The sequence below is a fragment of the Corvus moneduloides genome, chromosome 3 (genome assembly GCF_009650955.1).
Source record: "Corvus moneduloides isolate bCorMon1 chromosome 3, bCorMon1.pri, whole genome shotgun sequence".
Taxonomy (NCBI): Eukaryota; Metazoa; Chordata; class Aves; order Passeriformes; family Corvidae; genus Corvus; species Corvus moneduloides.
Genome location: NC_045478.1, coordinates 63,547,160 through 63,575,100, shown reverse-complemented (window position 1 = coordinate 63,575,100; position 27,941 = coordinate 63,547,160). Strand labels below are relative to the sequence as shown.

The 27,941-nt window shown below is 41.9% G+C and overlaps 1 long non-coding RNA gene across 1 annotated transcript in view; it reads left to right on the top strand.

Moving 5' to 3' along the window:
* The first annotated feature begins 577 nt into the window (after nt 1–577).
* The window catches only part of LOC116441894, a 49,730-nt gene continuing 22,366 nt past the window's right edge, over nt 578–27,941 (top strand). The window contains exon 1 of the long non-coding RNA XR_004239271.1: nt 578–713. This is a non-coding gene — a long non-coding RNA (uncharacterized LOC116441894). The remainder of the gene's footprint in view (nt 714–27,941) is intronic.

Genomic DNA, 27,941 nt, shown 5'->3' with positions numbered 1-27,941 from the left:
GCCGAAGGTCACCCCTCACCCTTCGCCGCTCCGGAGCTCCAGGCCGGGTTTTGCGGGCGGCCGCGCCCCGGCGGCCGGGGCCGCGCTCCCCGCGGCAGAACGAGCGCTGCCGGGGCGCGGCGGTGCCTGCGCGGGGCCGGGCTCGGGAGGGGGCAGGGAGCGCCCAGCGGGAGCCGGGGCACGGGGACGGTGTCCTCGGCCCGCGTCCCCCGCGGGAGCGAGCAGCATTCCGGGGCTGGAGCCGGCTCCCCGCGCCGTGCCCGGGGCTGTTCCGCCCCTCCCGCCGCTGCTGGCGGCCGCGGGGCGCGGGCGCTCAGGCTCTTGGCGGAGCGACCCGGAGCCGCTCCCGGGTCCCGCGGGCTGTTCCCGCATATTGTTTCCCTGAGAAGTGCCGGGAGGCGGGGGGTGGGAAGGGGGATCTGCCTGCAGTTGCTCCACGTGCATCAGTAGTTGTCAGTAACATCAAACTGACGTCATCCTCGGGTAAAAAGATCTCTCTTTTGTTCTCGTTCCCTCCTACCACTTCTTCCCCCCCCCCCCCCCCCCAAGCCACCCCCCCGGGTTAAAAATCAAAAGCCAGAACATTTGCAAAAAATAAAAATAATAAGAACTCTTCTCCCCCACGTTAATTGCAATGCAAAGGGAGCTGTTGCATTACGAATCCTGCCTGGGCTGTGCTGGGCTCTAATGAATGCGCCGAGCCTTTGATCTGGGTGAGTCAGTTGGGTTCAGTTGTGCCGGAAGGTTAGCTGCACATCCTGGCTGATCTGAAATTCGATCAGCAGAGGGGGCAAAGAAAAAGAAAAGCATTTTAATGAGAATCAATAGAGGATCATAGGGTCCTGGAAGGAAATAGGTGTTGATTAAAGATGTGTGGGTTCTGTTCGTGTTTTTTTTGTTGTTGTTTTGTGTTTGTTTGGGGTTTTTTTTCCCCATGTACACGACTTGTTTAAAAATAACTAAGCACCAAAAGCAGCCCGGCAGAAACGAGGGAGGGCAGGCTGGAAAACAGCTTTCCCAATCACCCGTGTGTTTGTGTTCCAGGGAGGCAGTCAGCAGACCGAGAGTTTGTGCAATGCTTCAAGCTACAGCGCGCAAATTTAAAGCAGTAGGCTCCGAAGGATAGCTCCGTTTCTCACTGCACTGCTTTCTGTGCCTGAGCTGTTTACTAGTGCGTTATTAAATAAACCCAAAACACTCGCCCTTCTCCCCCCCAAGCCAACTTGTTTTTCCTCCCTCCCACTTCACCCCCCCGTTCCTGCCTGCTGCCGAGTCACAGGGATTCGAGATACCCGACGTGAAGGTGCAGACCTGTTTTGTTACAGTCACAAGTTTCAAAGCTAAACTTTCTAGGCACGTTTTCATTGTTTAGGAAATACTGAGCTGGATGGTTCTGTATATATTGCCTGACTTTACGTGAAAAAGAGGGAATTACAATTGTGTTGAACATTTTTCACTCAGAAGGAGTTGAGTCAACTTCCTACACAGAGGCTTGAATCACCCACCCTGCACATTGCAATAAAATCCGGCCTCTCTTCCATTCATGTGTCCATGTACACATGCACATGCAAAAATGGAGATTGCAATTGAAGAGCTGGGAGAAGCTGCTGGCAGAAGGCTGAACATCCCTGGCATGATTATATGCTGGTTGTCATCATAGAAATGGGGCATTGCTGTGCCATGGTGGCTATGTTTTTATCCAAATGGCAAACCTTCCGATCAGTTCAAGTTTCTTGTTGAGTTGCCATTTCTTCTGGTTTTGCGTTCTGGCATGGCTCTCCCTACCTGCTGCTAAAGGTTTCTGCATCATTCAGAACTGTTGTTGTTAATGGCATTGCAGTGGTGTGTCCAAGTCCCATGTAGAGCATGAATTTATGCAGATCCTCATTAACAGGCAGCTTTTCAAACAGGGAGACAGAGTGGGAGGAAGGACCTCCCAGATGTAAGGCCAAAGAGGTTTCCTGCCTCTCAGGTAAACACAGGCCATGCTGTCTCACCATGAGCTGTTTGAACATCCTTATCAACAGCTGAATTGCAGTTGCAGTGATGATTTCCATTCTGAATAAGAAATAGGAAACACTTGTTCTATCTTTAGAGTTTTTGCCCAGTGTTTGTTTAAAGTAAAAATGTTTTGGGGCACATTTTTGGATATTCTGGCAAATACTCATTATAATTTGCCTCCAATTTATATATATATATATATATAAGTCAATGTGTATTTCGGTGGTCTTTGAAGAAAATTGGTGGAAAGGCAGTGTTAGATAACATGACCACTTGAGGATGACCATTTTATAATAGAATGAGGATTTCTTCTCCTATGAGATATAATTCATTTATTTTAAAATTATGATGACAATGATAATAAATTCTCTATTTGCTGCAATAGAATATGGGATATACAAGTGCCATTCTCACTCACTATCCTGTGAACATGGAAGACAAAGGAAGGTCAAGTATCTAAATTAGCTCTTCTAGGTTTGTGCTCATGGAAGGTACCAGATTAATAGCCTAGGAGAATGAAGGGCTTCTTTTATTGTCAGAACTGGTACAATCATGGGATCTTTCCCACACCTTACCTTACTCGTCACTGCCTCAAACCATTTTTTGGAATAGACCACAATTACACCCGGAACCTGCATAGACTTGCTTTCTTAAATTTATTTGTAGAGCTAAGTCATTAGTACTAAGAGGCTGTGGAGACCTGAGAGGCTGTGGAGGCTGAGCTATCTGCTGAGAATGCTAAGAAAGTTGTGAATTATTAAATTTTTATGTGGATACTTGTGAAATACCACTGGAACATTTCATATAAACCAACATTCAGCAGATTACCTGCATCCATTCTGGCCTAGATTTGATCTATGAATGAATGGCTCTCAAGCCCTTAAAAATGCCCTGGGCAATCCTGTTCTATTATCTCCTCCATTGTTTTTCCATCCAGATACCACAGGGATGAGCACAATCAGCAGAGAAAATGAAAATCAAATTGCCTACCAAGAGCTGACCATATGGGGCAGCTGGTTGCTGCTTCCCAACCCCCTGCCTGATGTCTCTTCCCTGCCTCTGATGATGTGCTACTGAGTGCTAGTCAGTCCCCATCACCCCTTCCAAATCCGTTTTTATCCTGAAGACAAGCAAATTTCCTCAGGTTTTACATTTTCTGAGAATGTATCCTCTTTTCCCTCTGGTTTTCTTGTTTCTCTGAAGACTAAAACGTTTGTTTGGTGTGCCCACCCCTCTGCTCCCCCCCCCCCCCCCCCACCTACTTCTGCTCCTTTGAATATGAACACTGGGCCTAGAAATAAGGAAAGGAGGCCAAGAGGAAAATGTGTCTCACTGAGACTTGCCAGATATCCAAGTTGCATGTGGAGAGACAGAGTTTCAGCTCATGTGTCTGGCTCGGACAGCAGTGTAGACCATTAAACATCCTGTTGTCTGTCTTGCACTGGCCAGACTGCAGAGCTCCTCATACTGACGCCTGGAGGGGCTGTGGGGGCTGGAGTAGTGGGAGTTACTGCCGTGTTGAGCTGAGGTAGATCTGGTGGGTTATTGGTGGTTTCTGTGCCCAGGGATGCATTTTATGCTACACCTTTAGAATGAGGACACTGGGAGGAGGAGAGGTGTCTGCAATCAAATGATATCACCTGTCACGTAGAGGAGCACAGTGCAGGTTTCCTCCTGCCAGCTTGTCCTCTTAGAGTATCTGGCCCTTGGTTTCTGCAGGGTTCTACAACAGTGGTGGGTGGTAAGTTACTGTTATTTTTATTATTTTTATTGTCTTGTTGCTTCATGACAATTCACATGACCCAGTAAAAACTGGATCCCACTGTGCTTGTCACTGTGTAAACTGTGGTACTGTGTCCTGCCACCTGAGGAATTTGCAGTCTAAATAGGCAAAAAGGTGAGACAGAGGCATCCAGGAGAAAACACCAACCAACTACCAAACAAAAGTCCCCACGTGTTGACTTACATGCTGTCTGTTTTTTGACAGTTCCAAAAGAGGGTACAGTTTAAAATACCTGTGTTACTAGATAAAAACACTCTCCTCCCCCAGGCAGATTAACAAAAATTAACAGAAAAAGTGCCGAGGTGTGTCTGCCACAGTACCTTAACACATTTCTCTGTGCTTCATTGTTCTGAGGCATTGTTCTCAGATCGTGGAGCACACAGATTGTGTAATACCTCTATTCTGGGACACCTAGGTTAGCACAGTTACTCTCAACGGGGCAAAGGAGGAACTCTGCAGTAGCTTTAGCTGAGAGTGTTTTACTTCTTGTGGTTTGTGTCCTGTCTTCCAGTAATTTGAGAATTTGAGGACGTGTACATTTATTAATCTGTTTTGAAAATGCAAATGTTTTAAATGTTAATAATTTTTTTATGTATATGTTTGATCTGTAATTTATTTTGTACAATAGAAGTATTTTTACAGCACTTGCCATACAAGCACCACCTCATTCTGTGATAGAAGGTAGATAGCAGCATGTGCTTCCATAAAAAACAAACAAACAAACAAAGAAAAAAGTAAAGCTGCTATTACATTAATAGGATTCTGTGACACAGTCATAAGAGTTCGTGCATTGGCTCAGCACCTCTCTGCCCGGAGTACTAAGGCTCCTGGTTTCTCCTGAGCTCTGGTGGGAAGCTGTGGAGAGACAGAAGAGTAATTCCAGATTCTGTGCTGCGAATGCTTTCCTTTCCCACTGGCTGGCTACATCCGTGCGTGCAGAGCTTTTGATTAGATCTGCTGTTTTGCCTATGGCAATCTTCACTGCAAACGTCCTTTGTCTATACATCATTTGAGCATCTATACATGATAAGATTGCCACCTTTTATTACAGTAAAAACAGGAGCTTTCTTCTCAATAAGCTTTGCTCCTTCCTCAGCTCTCCGTCCACCCCTAGGGGAAGTGAGAAGGACAGGAAAACTTTGAAAAACCTTTCACCTCTTTGTTCTCCTTGGAAGAATGTGGGAAGAGTTTTTGTAAAAACCAAGGTAGACATTCATAAAAGGGGACTTGCCTGGGTGGCATAAAAATGGGAAACTTGGTAAAGTAGGTACATGTAAATACCCACAGATGACTGAATTAATAAACTCACTTTTTTTCTCTTAAAGGAAAATGATATCCATGTATTTCTTAGCTTACATCCTACTTTCAGTCTTTGTTTCCCCTCTTACGTTTAACACCAGGGTCTTGGAGCATTACAATGCCCTTCAGCATTAAAAGCTTCCTTTTTCACTGTGAATAGACTTGTACTGCAACTAGGCAAGTTCTAGTGTATTACATGAGAATGAATAAAGATATTAGCGTACAGAAAATGTGAAAAGAGAAAGGCAGTAGACATGAATAAGCAAGTAAGTAACTTAATCACATTTTTCTTTGAATATACAAAATACACTGAGGATCACATCACTAAAAAGCCACGTCTGCTGAAAAAGAAGTGGGTTTTGTGTAAAAACAGATCACGCATCTGCTTGTCTCTGAGTACTTTAAGTAGTCAATGTATGAACTCACTTTGCTTTTACTATGCACACAATTAGACTGTGGACTAGGACAGAAGTATATGTGATATGTATTTCCTTGAAGAATACTGCTGTATGTAGGAAATAAACTCTTAGGCCAGGTAGCTCAGCTTCCTATGAGTGCACGATTGTTCGCTACAGTTTGCCATTGAGTGCTTTACCTGCTCAAGTTTCAAATGCTTTGTTTGGTGGGGCTTCATTCTCTATTTGAAAATTACCTGCTAGACTGAATCATGTGGTTTCTGAGAAACTCTCTGATACTTTGTCCAAATTTTGTTCTTCTTTAGTTTCATCCCATTACATTTAGCTGTACCAGTGCATGTTAGCATCCAAGAAATCCCTTTCCATTCTCTCTGTTCATCACTCATACATTTCTAGACAGTGGCCGTTTTGCCCCTGTGTCGTGGTTTAACCTGGCAGGCAGCTAAACACTAGACAGCCGTTCACTCACTCCCCCTCTCCCAGCTGGATGGGGGAGAGAATTTGAAAAAAAGTAAAATTCTTGGATTTAGATAAAGACAGTTTAACAGGACAGAAAAGGATGGGAAAATAATACCAATATTAATACTAGAATTAGAATATGCAGGTGGTGCACAGTGCGGTTGCTCAGCATGCACTGACTGATGCCCAGCCAGTTCCCAAGCAGTGGCCCCCAGCTATCCTTCCCCCTAGTTCATGTGCTGAGCATGACACCATATGGTTTGGAATATCCCTTTGGCCAGTGGGGTAAGCTGTCCTGGCTGCAACCCTTCCCAACTTGTTGTGCACCGTACCCTACTTACTTGCTGGCAGGGCAGAATGGGAAGGAAGAGTCCTTGACCACTGTTTAGCAACAACTTAAACACCAGTGTGTTACCGACATGATTGTCCTAAATCCAAAACACGGCGTTACACCAGGTACTGGTAAGAAAATTAACTCTATGCCAGCTAATAGCAGGATAACTTGTTATCTAGATTAATAAATCAAGCACCTTCCTTGTCTAATCAGTTTTGTTGCTGTTCTCTGAAGTCCTTTCCAGCATACCAGCATCCTTCTGTTACGGAGGTGTCTGGAAGTGGGTGCAGTGTTCCGCAGAAGTCTTCCCAGATGCATAGACAATAATTTTCCTCTTCTGACATTATTCTACTGCATATGCAGCCCAAAACTGCATCAGTCTTTTAAAATGATCTATCTTCTTGAGAACTCGTATTCAATTTGTTGTTTGCTGTCACACGTAGATATCTTGCCATGCAGATGCTTTCCAGGTTTTGCTTTCTCATGGACTCTCCGTATTTCTGATTATTTTTCCTCAGTATATTAGTCTACATTTTTCCACATTGAATCTTATTTTATTGCCTGCCTACATATCCAACCTTGTTAGTTTCCATTTATACTATTGCTATCGTCTCTGACATTTGCAAGCCTCCTGGTTTATTGTCATTTGTAAATTTCATTAACGTGCTATTTACCTCCTTTTCCAGATCATTAATTGAGATATTAAATACGAACATACCAAAAACACCCCTGCAGCAAACCAGCTCAATACCTCACCTCCCATCATTACCTGCTGCTTACACTCCTTCAACCACCTTTTTCATCCAGGTCACAGGACTCAGACTCAAGTCAATTTCAATTAGATTTTTCTAAGAGATTCATTTCAGCTTTTAAAGTGTTTATAAGATTTAGCTCCATGACCTTTTCTCCTTTTCCTTCATTGCACAGGTGGGACTGATTCTCCTTCCCTATGTTTCCATAGATAGCAATAATGATTTAGACAATGATATGGGGGGGGGGGTGGGTGCGTAAATGGCTTCTTTTGACTGGTTAAACCAGAATGCAAAATTGTCTCTAGTCTTTGTATTTTGGTTTTTATTTATGCCCTTTAAAGTTGTCATAATGTTCCTTTTGTTGTATCCTGATGGGTGAAGTTTTGTTGCTTTTCTCAGGCTTAACGTTTGCAAAAAAACCACTCATATTTCCCTTATTTACTTTGGTCATCTGTTAGGCACTTTATTTTATGATGATGTTCTCCTCTTCTCTCTGCAGACTTCAGGTAGCTTTGAACATCAGAAACTGTGTGTGTCTCTATTATGTAGATAAAATAAACTCTGTGAATCAGTTAATTTTTATTTAAATTATTTTTATGATGAAAGATCATTATGATGAAAGTAGAGTGTTCTGAAAACTGCTTCTGAAGTCATTTTTTCCTCACCTCCCCTTCAAGCAGCGTGAATGAAAGCCCACTGGAGTGGGAAGAGATTCACTCACTTCAGTGAGCTTGGGGTCAGTTCCACTCTCCTGGTGCAATGTAACACCCAGAGAGAGAGGAAGCCTTCATGGTTACTTCTGAGACGTTTTCCGTGTGTACTGCATCCGGTGCGATCTCCCTTGGCAGCCATGTTCCCAGGTGCTGCTCTGTGTTTCATTGGAGCAGCTGGCCAAAACAGATGTGTGTTACCAACAAGTGTTTTGGAGAAGCAGCTTTTTGCTGTTATTTAAGGATTGGTGTCAAAAGTGTGCTGTAGTGGTAATGTTCTGAGAGCTGCGTGGTTCAGTAATGCCATTGTGAATTTATCACTTACTGATTGCCTGTAAACAACATTTAATGGTCAGACAGGTTTTGGCAGCAAGGGTTGTGGAGAGGAGGGAAGTGCAAGAGGCAGGAGTAATGAGAAATCCTGTGAAAAATGTTTTCCCTCTTGTTTCTTTCCCTGTATCTGCTTTTTGTCTGATGAGTCATGGAGAAATTAGCCACAGAAAAAAATGCCTCACATAGAGGCAAGGCACCCTAAAAATCCCAGCATCACCTGAGGATTCTTTCTCTACTGTCTTCTGCTGTCTTCTCAGGTTTCTCACTGCTGCTGCTTTTCCTTCTTTTTCTGTTCTTAGCCACTCTTTCTTGTCCCTCTCCTTTTATTGCCATGGCCCTGTGATGTCCTTATATCAGAAGAAACCCTTCTGCAACTGGCTTTTAGTGAAGGTGGACTGTGATTATGGAATTATATTTTGAATCAACAGAAGAGTAAATGTGAGTCTACAATTAGGGCCATAACTTGATAGAAAAATGAATTATACTAGGAAAAATTATTCTAGGCCTGTCCGTGGAGTCAGGCATATCTAAATATCTTGGAGAAGATAGTTTCTTGGCTTGGAAGAGGCAGGATTCAGTTACTCCTGTTTGCTTTGGAGATGTTGAATTTTCTGAAATCAATCTCAGTCACTTTCATTAATAGAAGAGGAAAATCTGTGACTTACCTTTTATCCACTGGTACGAAAAGATCCATAATGACACTGGACAATTACAGTTTTGAGGGAAGGAAGCTATGAGGTCTGGTAACATATTTATGATGTGTGCTGATTTCTGGTTTTTGTCTGTATGTGTAAGATCCTGGTCTGATCTTAAAGAATGTACTTGTCACAGTTTCCCCATCTGGAAACTAAAATAACCATACTCTCTGTCTCTCTCCAGGACTATGGGAGACCTAGAGCTAGGCAGATTTTCTGACATGAAGCTATGGAAATAAATAATATTGCCATTATTCTTGTTGAATGCCTTTGAACACTGTCTATCTTTCATAATTCTGTCAGTGACATCTGATTTAACAGCTGCTGAGTGTCCACTGCTTGTGTTGAGTTCGGCTGGAGCTGAGGGGCTGAGCACTCATCTAATTCACAACGAGGCAGTGGAAAGGCATCCAAAATTCTTTTTCTGCTGTGCTGCTCCACAGGCGTACATTATGCAGTCCAACATTTATTTCTCTTCAGCTTTTTAAAAGCTAGTAACTGTACAAGCTCTGAACAAAAATGTGGACTATAGTCCTTTAAAATTTTTGTTATAAAGAATTTTGCTTTTCTTCTTAAACTAAACCCCTATATTTTGGGTGAGATGTGGAATAATGTTAGAGTCCAGTGGGAGGATAGCTTAAGGTAGGAAGAGGTGAAAGTGATAGCTTGGTCACTGAGTGGTAAATCTCTACTAATCTTCAAAGCAAGACACAACCCAGGATTTTTCTTCTGTTTCTTTCCAAGCGAAGGCCGTTGTGTTTCCATCCTTGGCTGTGTCAGCAGTGATAGCCCTTTTTTCCAGCATTGATTGTTGACTTCCCCTGACACCATATCACAACCCATTAGTGCTGAAAACTGACAAGCCCAGCTGCAACAGCAAAATGGCAAGTTTAAAAGAAAATATACAAGGGACGGGCACAGAATGCTATTAGTATGAAAAAGTAGTTGTTTTTTGTCTTACCTTTGTAAAGGTCAAGAATGCAAACATTTTTTCTCTTGCTAACAACAACTTGTGTATATTTTGAACTAACAAAGCCATTCTCTCTCTTTGTTTTTTTGTGGATTTTTTTTAAAATTCAAACTGTAATGTGGGTTTTACAAAAGCAACCATGTTGCGGTGAGTGAAAAAGATTCCTTCCTTTAGGAAGCTTGCAGGGAGTATTCTGCTTATACATATTTATGGAGTATGAGGTTTTTTTTTAAGGCAGAGACATTTCAGAGAAATTAATGCCTCAGCAGTTTCTGGGTACTGAGATCCCATCATCAAGCTTTTGTATTGTCTCTAGAGTGGGATTTCTTTTTCTTCCTTTCTTTCTTTCTTTCTCTTTCTTTCTTTCTTTCTTTTTCTTTTTCTTTTTCTTTTTATTTTTTTTTCTTTCTTTCTTTCTTTCTCTTTCTTTCTTTCTTTCTTTCTTTCTTTCTTTCTTTCTTTCTTTCTTTCTTTCTTTCTTTCTTTCTTTCTTTCTTTCTTTCTTTCTTTCTTTCTTTCTTTCTTTCTTTCTTTCTTTCTTTCTTTCTTTCTTTCTTTCTTTCTTTCCCTTTCTTTCTTTCCCTTTCTTTCTTTCCCTTTCTTTCTTTCCCTTTCTTTCTTTCACTTTCTTTCCCTTCCTTCCCTTCCTTCCCTTCCTTCCTTCTCTCCTTCTCTCCTTTACCTCCTTCTCTCCTTCTCTCCTTCTCCATCTCTTTCTCTTTTTCTTTCTCTCTTCTGTAGTTGTATGGCAGTGTCACCACTCTGGATGGTACAGTAATGGTAAATGTTCCTTCTGATTGTACAGGTGATTTCCCAGGGCAACAGCCTTCATTGTCCCACTGCTGTGTACTTAGAGAGATAATGGGGATTGAGCAAGGGTAGGTAACTCTTCAAAACCTTAGTGCCAATGCCCATTTGATATCAGTTGGGAGGCAGAGTGTATACTTTGCTCTGTCAAAGCCCAGAGGAGATTGGAACATGAGTAGAGCCCAACAGCTCTCTTGACACCCAAATTTGTTGCAAATGGTTATGTAGCAGCAGCAGCAAAAGGAGGAACATGGCTGGAAAATTGGTGAAATACATTAAAATTTTTTGTGTTATGAAGAACAGCCTAGAAAGCTGAGGTTTTTCAGTCTCAAGAAGAGGAGACTGGGGTGGGGACCTCATTGCTCTTTACAACTCTCCTAAAGGAGGTTGTAGCCAGGTGGGGGCCCATCTCTCCTGCTGTGCCTGCAGTGAGAGAACTGGAGGAAATGGCCTTAAGCTGAGTCAGGGGGGATTCAGATTTGAGATAAGAAAAATTTTTTCACCATTAGAGTGGTCAGGGATTGGAATAGATTGCCCAGGGAGGTGGTGGCATCACAATCCCTGAAAGTGTTCAAGACGTGTCTGCATCTGGTGCTGGATGATGTAGTTTAGGGATTTAGGGGTTGCACTGTGAATGTTGGGTAGATGGTTGGACTGGGAGATCTTGAAGCTCTCTTCTCAACCTTGATCATTCTATGATTCTATGAAGATAATATTAAAAAAAAGAAAACACAAAGGCTGAAGGTCAAATTGTGTAAAAAAACATCCAGAATTTATTTGGAACACTGTAGGGCAGTGAGGATACAAAAAAACTTAGGTTAACAAGGTAATGAATTTGTTTTTGAACAGGTGGGATAATTTAGACTTGGTTTTGCAAACTGATAGCTATGGACATAAAGGATATTTATCTCAAGTAATCTATTTAGACAATTCTGTTATCACAAACATGAGTTCTTTCAAACTCATACCTATGGACATTTGTGTGGCAGTAGCTGGTTGATCCCCCATTTTGCTAGAATGTTGCAAAGCAATGGTTTCTGCCCCAAAGTACTTGCAGCAAAACAAACCTACTCATCAAATAAAGGAAATGATACTCAATTTTACGGGTGGAAAGCAAAGTTTTACAAACCAAGTGACCTATACAAGGTTGTACTGTGCACCTCTCCTGAAGACTGATTGCTGTGTGCTAAAGTATGGATTTTCAAGGTCCAGCCTACTGTGTTAGGTTTCTGGGTGACTTTCTAAGCATCTATTAAAATGCCCTTGTACGATGTAGCTCAAAGTGAAGTGTGTGGGTAGAGAGTGACCACATCAGAACTTACAATTAGGGCAGAGTAGCTAAAACTGAGTTAGTTGATACCCTACTTTCTCATCTTCTTTCTCGTTTATTCAAGCCATGGGTTAGTGACTGAGGATGATCTGAGCTTCATTCTCTCTTTTTTCATTGCTACAGAATTAGCCTGCATTTGAGGCTCCCTTGTTTTTCCTCTCTTCTGCTTGCTTGACCAACCCAAGAACTTCATGAAGATCTCAGACATGTTTATGAAATTTCTTTTTAATGCATTGGGATTTAGGTCTAGTTTGTCTTCACATGTTAGCTACAGTTTTAATTGTGGGTCAGATTCCAGAGGGATGCTTCCCAAAGTTTATTTTTATGGGTTGGATCAGGTATAAAGTCTAATGCAGAATGATCTTATACTGAATATGAAGTTATAGTCATGAGGAAGCTTTGTTATGGCGATCCTACTCTAGTCACTCATGGGCAGCCTCCTCCAAATAGCCAAAATTTTTGTAAACACTCAAGTATCCAAAAATATGACCTCCTTCTTATTTACACTGAAGCCAGGACAGCAGTAATAAATCAGTCTTCAAACGTCCTTGGAGTAGTTACCTCTCACAAAGAAAGAAAAAAGCATAACTTCAAGTAGTTAAAACAGGGGGAAACAGATGAAGGCAAGATTACACTCAGTTAGTACTTGTCTGCTTAATGCACCTAGCTGATCCAGTTGTCTGGGTCCGAATGCAGAGCCTGCTGCTAGTTTTTCCTATATGAAGAGCAAAGTTTACTTCATGACTTTGGACACAGATGACCTAATTTCTGAGATTTTCTATTAATACTCAGTTATCCCTTGTCACCTTTACAAAGCACATACAGGTCTAGTGGCAGAAAAGCATGCATGGAAGGCTTGCCATCATGAGGGTTAGGCAGAAAGGCATTTCTCTGTGTTCTTCAAGGCTCTGTACTTCCACTGAAGTTGTTCATTCTCAGTGAGTCAGTCCAAAAACAATATTTAGTGAGATTTCATCTGTCTGGTTAACCATTAGTTTAAACTGTTGTAAAGCTACCATGGTTAACTTTAATAAAAATAAAAGACAAAGCCAGACAAAATGAGAATAAATTAGTGCTTATGTGTAAACCAATGCCTATAGAAGAGTATCTGTCTGTGTTATACATGGTGGCTGATTTTGGGTTGGTCTTGACTATAATTGTGGATGGCACTGAGACCTGGTCGTAGAGGCAGAGTTTATGCATTTACAGGCAAATAGGTAAATGCAGGTGGAACTTGACTTGTGTGGTACCGGCTCCTTCGTCTTCTGGATATCTCTATGAAAAACCTGCCATACGGTTTGCCAGCTGTTGATAACCCTGAGCAGTCTCAGTCAGCCGTACTCCACTTTGACAGGTATCTAAAATCTCAGTTATCTGAGCTGCTCTGTTCTGTGCACTCCTTTTGTGCCTTCTGAGATACCATGGGAGAGAGTAACAGTGCAGACTAAGTGATCCACACTGTTTCAGATATTGAAAGGAAACTGGATATCATGGAAGTTGTTGCTAGAAGTGTACTGTTTCTCTTTAATCAGTCCTCCCGGTGCTAAAATAGACACTAAATGAGGAAACAAAATATCTATGTTTGTGAAAAGCATCTGGAACTCTGCTGTACTTAGTTTTTCTTAAGACCATTAACGAGGGTTATCACTTTAAAGGGTGCTTTAAAACTCACTCTTTAGCTTTAACAAGAATTTCCAGAACTTCCTTAGACAGCAGACACTTTAGGTGTAACGTAAAGTAATATGAGGTGATCATTTCTTTAATTCAATTTCAACTCTCCCTGCCTCCTTTCCCCCAAATGCAGAGTGGGTATCCCTCACGCAGTAAACATGTCTTGGATTTTTTATCAGTGCTGTCTGGGCAGATGGGCCATGTGGGACACAACTACCATTATGAGTGGGACTACATTTGGAGGAAAAAAGGTCTTTCTGTTCTTTTAAGGAATTTTCCTCCTCCAGAAATTACCTGGAGTAATGGTAGCAGCCAGAAGTAATGGTCACATAAGGGAGGGAAACAAGATTCCTGGAAAATCTTGCAAAGCAGTTAACATGCTGAATTCTTTGGACAATAGGTATCATTCCTCAGAATGAGCTGGACTCTGATTCAGGTACTGAATTAAATGAATGTTTTTTAAAATCAGCTCAGCTTACTGAGCTTTATGGGAAACCTGTCTCTTATTTTGGTGTGTGAGATTTGAGCTCTTTTGAGACTCTGTCTCAGAGTAACCCGAAGGACTCCAAGACTTGACTTCTTCAGTCCTTTCATGGTTTTCAAGAATTTTGCTATGAAAAGTCTCCCTTGCAAATGCCTTCTTTTCTGCTTAGGATACAAATTATTCTTCTTAATATCAGTGACATACAAATGTGTAGCAGAGGTTATATGTGAAGGTATTTTGTCTTTGAAGGAGAAAGGCAGTTTACAGGTGTGATGGGGTGAGCAGCACCAGCTGATGTGGGAGGGAGTGAAGTCATGTCCCTTTTCTGTTCCCTTTGAGAAGAGCAGCCCTTCAGGGTGCTTGCACTCCCTCACGGAGTGTGCGGAGCTGGCAGGCAGTGACAGAATGGAGACACCTCAAGTAGCTTTCAAACAGTTATTTTGGTTGCCAGGAGTAGTCTGATTGTGACAATTCAGAGCTCAATAAAAACAGCTGATTTATTTGCTGACCCTCCTGTGTCTTGATGATATCCTAGAACATACTGCCTGTGGAAATCTAGGATTCTTGTTTCCCTTCCCCTGTGAAGAGCCAGGATTTGGCCACTTTTGTGCAAGACAGTTAGTTTTTGTAGTAGTGAGCTGTGAGTTAGATTTTTTATATCATGTTTGGGCAACTAAGTAATTAGCCTGCTTTTGAAAATGCTGAGTCTACAATGGCTCCCAGTGAAGTGAAGAGAATTACAGACTATTCAGCAATCTGGAAAACGAGACCTATTACCTATTAAATATGGAGCTGGGAAAAGAATTTATGATGTTCATTTTTTAAAATTTGAAGCTGCATAAACTACAGCTTATATTAAGACTCTACACATAAAAAGTTGCTAAAGGTCTAGTAAATGACTAGTAACTCTTTCTATAAGTGACTGATCAGTTGTTACAATGCCCAACAAGTTTGGGATTTTTTTTAACACCTCCTAAAATTGCTTATAATATACCCATTTGTGTACTTTTAATGTACCTTTGACCTCTGTAACCTGAAACTATTGTTCTTTTGTCAATTTAGTATCTCCAGAACATCATGTGTGGTCATGATATATTTGTGGAAGGGATTCTTTGGTTGAAATGTCTGCTGGCTTAAGTCAGCTGGGGCTGACTTCAATCCAGCACAAGAATCTCAGTTTGGAGACCCAAATAATGGGGTACTGTAGTCTTGTGGACAGCTTAACCAGACAGGGAGCGGAAGCAGATTCTTTGAACAGCCTTCCTTTGTCCACCATCATGAAATCAAAAAGCAAATCTTTTGAAAAACATTAGGCGGTAATTCCCCGGGGGCTTTCCTAAACTCATCTATCATGGAATAAATCTAATTTTCCTTCTTTCTCTATTGTACTCCAAGAAGCCTTGTGACCAGTTAGGTCATTTTAGCTTTAAACATTAACTTTGATAAGACATTTTAAATTAGTAGAATCTTTTCAAAAATTAGACCATAATCTTACACTCATACCCTAGGAATAATGATGCATTCTTTTTGTTAAATATTAATGATTTTTGAGTGAAAAGTATTTTGTTTATGATGCTACTGTTGAATAATAGTAATAACTAGTAGTGACATTGTAACAGATTTTTTTTTAATAGTCTAGGAGGCTTCCCACCAGAGAGATGATTTGAAACTGTTTTACTCTGGTAAAGTTCACTTCTACCTGTATTTATATGTTAATAAAGTGTCAGGCCTAGTGTTTTGGTTGGGCTATATCCCAGTCACACCAAACTATTAAAATGTCCATTTATTAATTCATTAATTTCATGACTCCTTCCAAAATGTTCTACAAAGATATTTTGCCAGTCCTGTTCACATAAATTCCCCATTGTACTTCGCATTTTTATTAAGTAGAACTAGTGTTTGAAATAGCTTGTAAATTGACAGGATACAAATTAGTGGACATTAAAGAGTCGGTGATGTCTCTGGGTGAGCTTTGAAGAACATTCTATTTAGAACCAATTGTACCATGTATCATTTATTTTTCTGCTTTCCCCTTCCTACGTTTGTTATAACTAAGGAAATTTGCCTAAGAATTGGTTGCGGGTTTATTTCAATGTTTACCTGTTTTGACTGTTTATTTTCTACGAATCTGCTGTTTTAATGCTTGTCTTATGACATCACTGTTCATTGCCAGGGGAATGACAGTGATGTCACAGAAGTGATGGTTTGTAGGACAGAATGCCTCTTGAGACTGTGAGCGACTATAAAACCCTTTTTTCCCTTGGGCCACCAGTTGTTGCTAGTTGATGGCTGTCATTCTCCTGTGCAGTCAAAAGCCATTGTGTCATGGTCAATGCTTTGGCATACATGTCACAAAATGGCCACACTCCTGACAACTTCACTGCAGAAAACCAAGCGTTCCTGATCACAGGAGACCATGTTTCCTTGTAATTCTTACTCAGGACACAGATTTATTTGGGGATGAGGACTCCACTGATGTTTGTCTTGTGTTTTCTATATTACATCTGTTCTTTGTCTAAATAGTCACCTCTGCCTCTGTCAATTCAAATCCAAAACCTTTCAGGAAAATGAAACTTCCCTAGTCCAGTTTGGGGAGGGTGGGAAACTATGGCTCCATGTTGAGGAATAAGCAGTAATGAGATTAACCATAAATATCTTTCTTGTGTATATAGGTTTATATGAATGAGAAGTGACAGAAACAGGACAGTATAGGAAGAAAAGATCTATCTAAATACAGCGTACTTTCCAAAATGTTCCTGGAGTTATTGGAAGCTCCTTGAAAACACTGCATGTCTTTTCCAGTAGTAGATGGACCACAAGAGAGGCAGCCCTTGTGAAACCAACTTCCTCTAATATACTCAGACAGTGGATCTGTTGTATCTGTTGTATTGCTGGGCATAAAATGGAAAGATGGTTGACCACTCCTTTCACTTTTTTTCCCCTTCATGCTCAAAATCGTCTCCCACACCTTGAATCTCCTACTGAATATGACCTACCGGTCCAGTTGCAATCCCTCACCTCCAGCAAGCAGGAGGTTGCTCCTTTAGCAGCCTGTGCTGGTAGTAACACACCACTGCTCACCCCGCAGGGCTTCTTACAGAGCGACTCGAGGAGCTCTGGCCTCTCTCTGATGACTCGGTTTGTCATTTCTGTCACTCTGTGGCACATACACACACACACACACAGCAGCTGCCAGTGGCCTCAGGGGCCTGGGATCCTCTTTTTTTTTGAGCTCAGTTCTCCTGCACACTGGCTGGGTACATTGGAGTTTATTACCTGCAATAGGCTCTGACCTCTTTCTGAGCATCTAAAACACCCTGCCCTGGAGCTCCAATGGCACGCAGACACTTGCCCTGTTTGCTGGTGTCTCTCCCCCTGCTTTCAAATCACCTTTTCAAAGTCCATTGGTATCAGTGGCTTGGGTTTTTGTTCTTTTCTGAATGGTGGTGGTTGTCTTTGATGTCAGGATTTTAATTTTTTTTTTACTCTGAAGGAAGTAAAGAGGCAGTTGTCCATTTTATGTACATTTGAATAATCGCTAAAAATAAAATGAAAAAATCAGGGCTCTACTCTGCAAAGTAGTTTTCAATCCCCTGAAGAGTAACATGGCTCTTTCTGACTCCACACAGGCAGACAGGCCTAATTCAGCTGTCTGTTGCATGGTATGTTTAAGTGGTTTTGTAAAACAGTGTTCCCTAAATGTTGACAGTTTAATGGATTTCATTAGTGGCTGCCTACTGGCTGAGGGCTCAAACCTGCCCCCACCAGGGTTAGCTCAGATGAGTTCAGATGTGGCTGTGTGGAGGACCACCCTCATCCCGTCGGAGCTTTTCCAAGAGCTGCATCTGGAGCTCCAAAACAGGAACAGGCATCTTCTGTGCCTCCATATCCACAGCACGCTGTGGGCCATGGCTGGTGGGTGCATGTGTCCTTCTCACTAGGCAGAAATGTCTCCAAGGTTCCATTGCACACCCAAAGACCTGTGAGTCTTCTCAGGGTCTCCTTCCAGACTTCCATGCAGGTGAACTGCCTCCGTTCACTGTCTTGGGAAATGAAGGAGTGTCTCTATTATGCCAAAACATGCTTGTGCTACATCCCCTGTGCCTGTGAGACCTGTAGCTGCATAGAACATCTGGGGGCCCTCCAAGTCCAATTTCCATTAGCAAATAATGTTCATGATTTTGTTCCAGTCACTGCCTTTTAAGTTGAATAACATATGAAAGATAGCTTCATCAAGGTGAGTAATAGCTGAATCGAGTCTCTCTCTCTCTCTGCATGCTATGAGGTCAGAGGAAGCTTGACTGCTTTGTCTGGAGTGTGTGTTGGAGGAACACTTTGAAGGGGAAAGCATTAAAACTAACAATATGAAATCTTGGAATAGACTATAATTTTATTCCTTTTTCTGAACAAAGCAAAGAAAAATATAGTCCTAAGAAGCCGTAAGTATAACTGAGAGCCCATTTTGATCATATCATTGCATGTTAAGCTGTTCCCAAACTGAAGTGAAGACACTCCAAAACTAGCAGAAGTAACTTAATATTTTTCTGACATGTTCAAAATCTAGAGAATGACAATTAGCTGTAACAATTACAAATTGAAGGCAAGTCATATTGTTAAAAATTAATTCCAGCATCTATTCTGTGATGTCTAATGATTTCCTCAGATTTCTTTATTTGGGGGGCAGGACTGAAAATTCCTGTGTTTAGTGCCTGTCCAAGATGGTTTCTCCCCTGCCCATCCTGAGAACTGTGTGAGGTACCTGTGTCTGGATTCGGCACTAGGGAAGAACAGTGCAGACTACCTGTTGCTTTGGCATTATGAGCATCAGGACTGCAGCTTAGCTGTGCCCCATGACATACTAGCAATTTCCCTCTCTGGTTTTAGGTCCAGGTCTGTTCCCATGCCCAGTCCAGTCTGATGGTTCTCACACTCCTCAGATGATTTAGGTCGAGTTCATTCTTGTGTCTCTGCTCCCATGTGAATGTTGTGCTCCGGAGAAGGGGAGGGAAGGCACGGAAGGGAGAGACAGCCTCTCCATATGCACCATACTCTTTGTCTGGCAGCTTAATCTTTCCTGCAGCCTTCCTGGGCCTGTTGATGGTGCAGTGAGGCAGTCAAAGAGGTGTTTATTCATTCTGTGGCCAAGCTGACAATAGAGCTTTTTTTACTATTACATCCATATCTAATGCACTTTTTTCTCTTTTTATTCTCCAGTAGCAGCTTTTTCAGGCATGGCTTTCTGTTGAAAGTAGGCAAGAGCAGTGAGACATATAAGCAGGTCTTTCATACTCCAGTAGAGGTCAGATACCTACCTACAGTAAAGGAGCTAATTCATTACAGCATGATAGATTATAACAGCTTATTTGGAGCCCTATTATATAAATCACTTAAATGTGTATTTACATAACATTCCTATTAATTACCACAAAGACTGTAATGACTGTGAGCTGTTCTAGTTTATCTTGTAAATATGTATTTAAGCAATTCTGTTGCAGGTAATATTTAATCAATAGACCATAACAGATCATTAATCATGCCAAACCTTTGTGTAAAAAGGGAATTTCTACTGGTGGAATGCAATGGATCCTTTGGAGTACCCTATAAGATATTATACTACTCATATGAAAACTCTACAGTGCCACCAGTGATACATGTTAAAAGCCTTACCGTGACCTCCTGTGTGGTAGGTGTGTATTGACACATGGGCACATACATTTCTTGAGGTAAAGAAGTCAGGAAGTTACTCAGCAGTAATTCTTTTGGACACTTTCAAGGAGCTGAAAAGACAAGCTCCAAGGCAATGCACCTACCATGTTTTCTTGGCCAAAAAGGTACTGGGTAAAAACATCTGTGTAAAGTGTTTATACGTGTACCTGGTATCTGTTGTGTCTGAGCACCACACAACAATATTCTGCAGCATCAGTGATGGCAATGGCTCTGGAAGGAAGAGGAACATTACTCTCATCCTTACCTTGGAAGTGGGGAAAATCCAGAGAGAGAGAGAGCGTACAGAACGCTCAGGATATAGACATTCAACAGAGGGGTTGTGCTATTGCCATCACGCAGATGACCATCAATTAACTTGAATGAAGGCAGGTAATGCTGCTGTTTTCACAGAAACTTAAGATGCTATCTCAGTGAAAGCATGTGTATGTTCAGGAGCCAGTGTTTAAGTGGCAGTATTTTGGTGGTCTTCACTAAACTCTTCAAAACACAGGTGCAAAAAATTGACATTATCATCAGGGACCTATTTTTAAAAATACTTGATGCACAGAGAAAGTAGAAAAGAGAAAGTAAAAACCTAAAGCTCTTAAAAGAGCTCCAGTAAAACTCCTAAGGGTTTTGTTTCCTTCACATAGTACAGAAGACGCGTCATGTCATCAGAAAGTGGAGAACCTGAGGACGAAATCTTGCTTAGTTTACCTGTGCCAGCAGCCCAACTTGATTTTAAACAGACTGCTCAGGAGGGGGAGGCAAGCAGGATTTTCTGCAGAACTGAATTATCAACTATTGTAACTGCGCCACTGCAAATCCGCATGATGTAGTGCATGCATGCTTGCCAAGCTGTCCTGGGAAGCTGGCCTCGAGCTCTAGCTGAAGTCATAGCTAACAGCTAAGAGCCAGATTGTGGTCATGTGAGTCGGTCACTGGCATCGTGCAGGACTACTGCACAGTTAAGGTGCACCAGGTGGGGAATTCCAGAATGGGAATGCAATTCTAAAAACTCTTTGTCCTATGTCGTGAGTGTGCCATGGAGTGTCTGCTGAACAGCAGAGATGATTCATGGCTGAAACAGTAAGAAAGTCTTAGTCCAGGGCCATAATGTATTGGCAAAGCTTTGTAGGAAGTCTGTGCATCACTGGCTCTGGCCAACTCCACCGATCTCTTGTTTTCATAAGCACTAAATTCACTTAATTTTTTAAAAAGGCTTTTATTAATGATTCCTTTGGAGGTTTTGCAATCTGTTGTCTAATGCAAGCTTTGATTAAGTAAAAAAAAAATTCTCTGCAATAACAGTTCTCCTGTGTAATAACTAATCAATATATGCTAATCATTTGCCAAATATATTTCTGACAGAGAAATGATTATGAAGTTAGTTGGCTGCCAAAAAAGAACAAAAAATTCCCAACAAATAAACAAAAAAGCCCCCACCTTCAAAACCCTTCTTTAATTCCTTAGCCAGTAGGTATTTGTATCTGTAAAAGATTAACCAGTTTTTTACTTTTGAAAATTAGTATTGAAATCTTATTAGCTGTCATGAATATTCAGTTCGAATGGTTTTATTTACAGCTAAGTTATAAACCTGTAGAAAACATGGGAGGCCAACTCAACCCTGACTATAGCGGTGAAGCTGAGTGCTTCTGTAATAAAGTAATCTATTAAAAGGTTATCTTTCATATAAGATTGCTTTCCCTAAGCACCTAAGCATATTAACAACATCTGAAATGCACTTGTAATTATACACACTTCAGAAAAGATTTTAAATTGCCTTCTTTGTCCACACTTATAAAAACATCTCAATCACTCTATGATCTTATTTTACCTATGCACCTTAAACCTTGTAAAAGCAAAATGGAAGAAGCAATCACCCATCAGAGAATTGCTTATAGGTGAACTTTGGTCGTCTCTAGTGGCATTAATTTTGCTATCTGTGAACTGCACTTGACACCCTTGTAAGGTCTGGAGAATTCTTTCCATCTCTGACTGGCCTACATGACTATTTGCTATTAATTTGCACATCGAAGATGATGCACTGGGAAAAAAATAGTTAATTTAGTCTCTGAAGAACAGCTTTCTGGCTAAATCCTGCAACTTCATGGGAACGGCTGCTCTTTACCTTTTCAGCTAGTGCCAGTGAAATCAGCAGTGTGCTTGTGTGACTGGGTCTGGAAGGAGTGGGTACAGCAGCAAGGTAGGAAATGTGCTGCTTTAACCGCACCAACTTAATTTGTGTTTGAACTCCAGCTGCCTTTTTCCTAATTGCTGACCATACTAATGAACCTAAATGCCCTGCAACACTATTGCTGTCATCTTCCCATATACTGCAGAAATATATTGCGTATAACACAGTAAGAAACCTACATAACCTGGTCTATAACCTGTTTGCTTCTGGTGTGGTATTTGGTTTCTGAACCAGACAGCAAGACCAGCAAAACAGTTTCTGTCAGTCCCATACAGCAGGAGCACAATGGCTTGAACAATACAGAGATTTTAAGACAAAGATAGTAAGAATACTGTTAAAGTTGCTATGCCTCTTTGCCTTGTTAGAGATCTGATTTTGCTTTCCTACTCAGACAAAAATACCTTTGATTTTGAGCCCGTGTAGAAATTCCTTTTGAAAATTTTCAGCTGACTCCATTTGGCAGCTAGGTTTATGAAGGAACATTTTTATCTGTCTCCAGTCTTCTGGGGCTACTGGTTATTTGGTGAAGAGCATTTGAGCTAATGGAGCTCACTTGAATTCCCCTTAGGAATAAGATTCTTTCCTGAATAAGGACTGTGGGATCAGTTGTTAGCTGTTCTGCTGAATAAACTGAATACCCATGGAGCTTTTTAGCTTCTCCTTTGTGAAACCCATGGCTTTTAGAAAGGTCTGTGATGGTTCTGGTGATTTTTATTGTGATAATACTTCTAAATGCTCAGGCACAGCTGAGAGCAGTACTAATATTCACCACATGCTACCTGCAAAATTGCTATGGTGGAAGCATGGGGTGCTTGCCCTGAGCACTTCATGGTGTCAGGGTTTTCAAGATGATTCGTTGCTGAGTTCTACTTGCTGGATTTTTTTTCTAAAATCATCTTATTTCCAAATGTTAATGCTCACAATGGAATATCAGTTATAAATGCATATGTTGCTAGGGTATTTTATCATACTTAAGAGGACTTCATAGCATCTCCCTCAGCAATTTGATTAAATGAAAGTATTAGTTTCCTTCTCTGGAAGGGAGAAAGCTGTGCAGTTTGGTTCTAGCTGTAGCAAACTTATGAAAAACTTATATAGAACTTAATGGAAAAATCCTGCAGATTTAAAAGGAAAATGTCATCTCCACCACACAACCCTCTGGGATGATTCAAAACCAGATGAGAAGAGACTAGCATAATTTCATACCTCTGCGTTCTAGGAGCAATTTCTTAAAAGATGAATATTGTCTTTTCTGTGAAATTTTTACTAGTATTGAGTCAAAAAGACCTATTTATAATAGTTTTTGATTTAACACTTCCCAGAGCAAGGTTGGAGGCAAGAGTGATGAAAGGTGAAAGGATCTGGGAAATCTGTTGCAATGGTGTAGTCCTCTGTTGTATCACAGACAAGAAGCATGATCATGTGCAAAGCATTTCTGGGGTGAAAAACGTGTCTCCTGAGCTCTTCCCAGTCCCAGACGCTGGGTGGAAGAAATGCCTTTTCAACATTAAGAGAGGTGGGTGTGGTGGATTCCCTGTCATTAGAGTTGTTTAGGTCAAGACTTGCTCTACTCAAGCCATACCTGTATGGTAGGTGAGACTGGATGAGATGGTCGCAGTGGTCCTTTTTTGGCCTTCGTGGTATAGGAAAATCCTGCAAACCATTTGCATAGAACTGTGTCAGCAGGTGTGCTTTCATTTCTTAAGGCATTGTGTAAATTGTATAAAATCATATGCTGTCTTACAAATGATGAAAGTATTAGGCCCGTCTTCTACTGTGCTGATACAATGGGGGAATTAATTTTCAAAAAGTAATTCTGGTAAGTAAGCTGAAAGAGCACTGGAAAGTGCCTGCTCTTTCAGACAGTGCAGGAAAGTAACTAATTGCTCTAAACTAACTTCACTGAAGTGCAGAGCAAGGGTACAGATAACACAAAAATGTATTAGTTGCTTTTGTTGCAATATAAAAGACTGAGGCAAGGGATTAGGTTTTTTCTGTTCAGCAAAGAAGTGGAATGTGTTTCTCACACACTCCACATCTCTTCTTTTGCTATAGTTCAAAAAACTGAAGATACAGCAATTTGGCAGTGTCAGCAGTGTAGTTTAACAACACACAGAGTGGCACAGCACTGCCCCACAGAATGGTGTCCCAACTCCCTTTCAAAGCTGCCGCTTGCGAGCACAATGTACGCTGAGAACATTTTTATGGGAACATTCAGGCAAACAAACACAGATGGCTGCAATTGCCCTCCCCCCTCCCCTTCCCTGGTGGGTAATCGGCACTAGTATTGAATTACATAATTATTGGGGGTAATACTGTATTATCAGGTCAGGCAAGTTCTCTTTGTGAAGGTTCACCTGGTAAGTACTGCATGGTGATAGATGAGTTTTGTGTTACTTCACATTACTTGGGACTGACGCCAACCAAATCACCTCCTGACTTGTGTACCAGGTAGTCAGTCACACCCAGGCTATCTAAAGCTGTGCTTGCCCAGGCCAGTCTTCTATGAAAACAGCTGGGAATCATGCCATATCAGCCGTGTTCCCGCGAAACGGCAGATGAAAGCGGCTAGGAAAGTTCAGCTGCGATTTGAGTATGCGATGGTACTTCTGGCACTAGAGGGGAAAAAGCAGTGAGGGCCAGGAGGAGGCTGGGAGATGAGCGGGCGAGCCTGCAGAGCCGCCGTGGTCACAGCACAGCGGTTGGCTTTCAGCTGGGGCAGGGGAGGAATGTGGGATGGTTCCCACAGCATCTCCCAGCTTTGGAAACCTCTCCCCTTCCAGCACCACGTGCGCCGCACTGGCTCCGAGGGCACGGTCGGATGTTTGCTTGAGAAACAGCTGTGGTGGTTTAACAAGTTACTGCTTGATCAACTATTTGTTCCTGCTCCCCTCTGCTGAGGTGCAGTAACCGAATCCATGGGCTCTTTCAGGCTGTTGCAGGGTGGAGGGAAACAGGATTTGCTTCAAGTGTTTGCAGGTACGGGCAGCTGCCATGTCTGAGTCGTGGGGGCAGAGATAAAGAGTTAAGGGGCAGCAACGTTTTAAGCAGAGACAGCTGTCTCCTAAACGAATGTCTGACTGTGCCATAAAAGACACTCAACACCATTAAACATTGGGCTGTCAGCAATAATTACAGAATGTGTTCACACTGTTTAAAAAAGCAAAAACTTCAGAGAGGAAGAGAAGTGACATGAAAATTCAAATGTGAAGAAACTAAATAACTACACTTGGAAAAATAAAGTGTTGCTTATGTGAACTAGAGAGTGTTGTTCCAAAAAACCACAACTTCGGAGCAAATTTTGCCAGTGAATCTTTCATGTGGGAAGTGGGAGTGATGAAGAGAAAAAAATGCTTGGCCCTTTTGCAGTTTGCCCCTTCCTTTCTCTCTCTTGATCTTGAAAGGTAGGCAATCTCCACTGCTGTTTTTTAATTCTGATAGTTTAATGTACATGAATGTTAAATATAGCCTCACCTGTCTACTTCAGTGCACATATTAGAAATTGCAAGATGCAATCTGAGCAGTGGAAGCTAAAGAGTCTGAAGTCCATCAGTGTATCTTGTAGTCAATTAGGGAACACCTGCCGTAGAAGAGTCACACTTTAGATGTGTTTTTATACATATGGTCATCCCAAATAACATCTCCAGGGGCCCCCAGTCAAAGAAAAAAGTGAGTTCTTGAGTGGTTTATGCTAGGTGTTTGCTTTCCTTGCAAAGTCAGCTCTGAGTTTCTTCATCCTTGTCATTTTGCCCTGACTCTCTAACCCTGCATCAATGGGAAGGTGTGATTATAAAACTATAGGCACTTGCAGCGGACCCAGGAGGGGGTGTAGTGCTGCAAATGTATACTGTTTAAATGATTAGGTTTAAAGCTCCTTCTGTCTCTCTAAAGAGAGCTCTAATGCTCTACAGCATTCTAGTTCAGATAATAGTAAAAAAATGCCCCACATACCCAAACGTGTACAAAATATTATGGAAGGGCTATTCATATCCTTTGTTTGCTTGCTGAAGTAGAAACACTTAGAAACACTTTTTGAGCATTGAATTCTTGTGTTTCTGTCAACCGTTTGTGGAGCCATTTGGAATTATCTGTGGCTGTGCATCGTGCCCAGCACCCTGGTTTTGGCACCTCTGTCACTGGCTGACACGTTCCAGCTGGTTTTTAACACATTCACATGCACTTCAAGCAGACAACAGATACTTACTTCGGCTGCACTGTGCCAGGTGCCAGCACCAGGTATCCACTCTCTCTGTACAAAACACACCTGGAGCAGAGCAGCCATGCATTGGCAGGACTGACAGTGCAAGCTGTTACAAATGCTTCTGGCATTAAACCCTACGTGGGTACCCGCCTATTCCTGCCAGTGCCCTGCAGCCTCCCATCATATCTTGCAAATAGTGTGCAGACTCTCTGAAGACTCTCTCAGAAGGACTCTTGGCTTCCCCTATGCACAGCAGCAAGGATTTGGGAACAATTTCTTACTGCTCTTTGGAGCAGGATGTCTTCACTGGGAAATACAACTGACGGCTTCATGCAAATAGTCTAGAAACTGGTAAATCAGTTCACTAACCCATTTACAAAATTAATATATTACACAGGAAGCTGAACAAAACTTGGCAGCTCTGCCTATATCCCCTTTGCACCTGAGGAACCGCTGAGTGACAAAGTAAGACAACCTTCACTCTGCCCTTTGCGGGATACAATAGCCATGGCCCTCACCAGAATCTGCAGCACAAGCCTTGCTTAGTAAGTTAGCACTTGTGAATTTTTGTGCATTGGATGTCCAGCTGCAGGATGATTTTTCTTTATGGAAATGGAGCATCATGTAGAAGTAGGTTGATCTTCCTGATCCCTTAATAACACAGGTCCTGGAACCCAGGGTTATATAGGGTCAGTCCTCCTGGGAGTTCCAGCCAGAACAGAGAGGTACAAGAGGTAAAATCTGTTATTAATTCTCAAGTATTTCATCTGCTTTCTTCTATGTTAATGCATAAGGAAAACCTGTGTTTTGTAAATGCCATTATCATTTTTTGTGCAGAATGGCTGGTTAAAATGTGGACCTGGAAAAGCACAATACCTTTTTAGTGCTTGGTAGGCTCCTCTGCTAGCACTGACGGTAAAGGATATGGCTTTCCTGCTGACTTCAGCAAGAGGTAGGGCTGGTGGAAGAGTTTCCCCTGGCTGTGTTTTAGTCATATGCATTTCCACATGCGGCAGGGTTAAAAGATTCATCGCCCTTCCTGACTGCTTCACCCCGGTGTTTGAAAGCAGTGGTGGGGGGCAGCGAGGGAAAAAGGAAGACATTAATACACAACGAGAAGCTGAAACCAAAAGGCCAGCCCATGCTGCATGGTCCCACTTCTCGGCAACTGTGAGTCACACACGTTAAACGCATTTGTGCGCCGGTTGTGTGAGTTGTCCCTAGAATGCTTCAAACTTTTTATAGCTGCTCCCACTTGCTGCAGTGTCACCTGCTGGTGAGATCAAAGCACTCAATAGCACGCTCCCCCGCTCCATGCTCAACAAAGTCACCAGAGCCCTTGAAAACTCCTACAGATGTTTCCTCTCTGAAGACAAAAGGATATTTTTCTCCCCTCCCTTCCTCCTTCACACCAAAGAACAAATCCTATGCTTGGCTGAGTTTGTACCACCTCAGATTAATTGGCACTAATGCAAATGTTCGTGGCTGTGTGTGGGATGTTGCTGAGAGCATAATGGTTGTCGTATTTGCTTGCATGTGGTTACTCCACTTCAGCTGTGTAATTCATTGCTTTATAAAGTGCCTTACAATATGATACAGCACAGGAAGCTAATCATATGCCGTGGCAGACAATACAGCAGAGATTCAGAGTTACTGCAGGTCTCCTAAGGCCTGTGCCCTGAAGTCCTCAGTCCTTTTTCATCAAAAGTCCTCCTCGAGTGAGTGTCTATTTTGCCACCTGGAACAAATTCTTAGAACTGCCAGAATGTCTGGAGCTTTTCTGCTGGCTCCTC